The sequence below is a fragment of the Tigriopus californicus genome, chromosome 6, assembly GCF_007210705.1.
Source record: "Tigriopus californicus strain San Diego chromosome 6, Tcal_SD_v2.1, whole genome shotgun sequence".
Lineage (NCBI taxonomy): Eukaryota > Metazoa > Arthropoda > Copepoda > Harpacticoida > Harpacticidae > Tigriopus > Tigriopus californicus.
Genome location: NC_081445.1, coordinates 4,772,612 through 4,775,058, shown reverse-complemented (window position 1 = coordinate 4,775,058; position 2,447 = coordinate 4,772,612).

Below are 2,447 nucleotides of genomic sequence, written 5' to 3'. Positions count from 1 at the left end.
TGATCTTATATGTGGCAAACAAACACTGTTTAACTCTATAAATTCTAGCAAATAGAAACAGTCCTTAAAATGAGGGTCAGTTCGATGGGACCGGGCTCTTCCACAAAATACCTTGAGAATCAACTTTAAGAATTGTGGACTGGGGTTGAGCCAAATATTCTTCAGTCCTTACTAGCGTCTATACCAGAGCAAAATGAAAGAGGTTGCTGAATTGACAGGCGATTACACTCGATGCTAAATGAATTAAGATACTTAGCCTGGCCATCAGTTTTACTAGTTTTTTCCCCATACTAGTGATTTGCTCCTTGGCAAGAAGTTTATGGCCACAGTGTATGCGTGTTAAAAACCAGGTTATGGTGCGTCTACACGAGAAACATTCTGTCACAAAGTTTGCCTAACAATTTCGGAAATGTTTGGTATTTGACAAACAGTTCATCTCTGAGCCGTCTACACGTGAAACTACTCGATCAAAACGGTTTGACAAATATTTTGATGTAGATTTCTAATTAGATGAACTTGCAAGTGATCGTATCATTTCTCAATGGGTCATTCATTCAATATTTATGTTATGCACGCTAAATAAGATGATTAGTATAATGAACATAGGGAAACTGAGGAATTAAATTTGAAAAAAACACCGATGGGCACTATCACGATGAGAATGTTTCGCTTTCCAAAAAGGTCCTTTATTTGGCCAATTTCAATCTGTGCGGTCATATGTTGGCTGAAACGGATTACTATTTAAAGGCATGTTTTGTCCCCTGATGATGCACTTTTAATAACATTTTTGTTTTTCGAAAGGTTTTCGAAATTCATTTTGACTATAACTCACAAACCAATTGTTTGGCAACGAAAACCCGACCAATTTTCCAATTCATTATAATCGTGAATAAATGGACAACAGTTCTCCAAGAGTATCAAAAACTATTTAATACCCGAGTACGGGTCGAAATATGCCAAGGATATGTAGTTCAAAGGGTATGTCAGAAACGTTAACACAAATATAGTAAGAGCATTAAACATAATAAAGACAATTTCGATATTTATATGCAGTTAACATTACAGATGGCATTGACTAAAAAGAGTTCAATTTTATAGAACCAATAAGGGAGGACGCGCCCACAAGAACAGACGGCATTTCACAGGGAAGGTGAGGGTCATGGCGCGCATTAAGGTAATGAGTCGGTGGGTAGGACTCGGTCTATTGAGATCCGACTGATCTGGCTTTCCTGACTAAAATTCGCGGGCGGGAATTGGACGAAAGAGCAGCCAAACGTGGCTGGCTGGTCTTGAGGCTGGCGTCTCAAGGGTGTACGTAGAGAACCGATCATGGCGGTGTGTGTCGGCCGAGGGCTGACTCATAACCGGCCAAGAACCCCAGGTATGGGCCGATGATTCCGTTGGCTCTGATAATCTGATCCAACTTGAATCGGATCAGTCTTCTTTTGGACGAGGTCAAGGAATCCATCCATCTAGGTTTGGGGTGGCTCGCTCAAGTCTTGCTCACCGACGGATGTAAAAGAGGGCCGGGACCATGACCGGGCTGAGCCCCAGGACAGGCCCAGGTGGATGGTGTTTAGGGGTCGACACTTCCCTTGTCTGGACGGGAGGAGAGGAATCCGGATTCCGGAGATGGGTGTTGTTAGTTGGTTGATCGATCGATCATTCAATCATTTAATCCTCGATAGAAGAGTGAAGTGTGACTACTGCATGAAGAGGGGATGGATGACATCTGATGACTTTGAACATTGATTGACAATTCCAGGCCCCTTCATACTCCAAGTTGGGGTTATTCTGTGTCAAAATGAACCACAATCAATACATTTTTCTTTGTGATAAACCATTATGGATCGAAAGAGTTAAGTTCCATAATTACTGAAAATGGACACCTTGGTTCGAAGGGCTGGGGAGGATGCTGTGGTCCATGAAATATTTAATCTTTGGCATACAAACTTTAAACATGTTCAAATCGAGAAATGTTTGTGAAATACTTGTGAAATGGCAAACAATGTTTGTCAAATGCTAATTATTTGCCGAATTATTGTCGTGTAGACGCACCATTATGCTCTGTACGACAAATTTTCCAGGGTTAAGAATGTACCATCAGTCAAGTTGATAATTGGTCGAATTGACGCAATCAAGTTGATTTTGGAAGATGCACAAATCTTTTGGCCATTCTTTTGCACATTGGGTTTGAGTGATTTTTCCAATGACAAACGTGAATTATCACGCCAAAAGTGGCCATGAAGAGACCATTGAAAAACTAGGCCCTTTGAGTGTAACATAGCGCAATGAAATGTTCGAAAATTGATGACGCATAAAGAACATGTCGGTCGAGCTCTCGCTTTAGAACTCAACGGATTACAAAGCAACGCCCCATAGAAGCATCTGGTTTTCAGTTAATCCAAGCGGACATCTTCTTAAGCGTCAGAATAAGCATCTCTCTC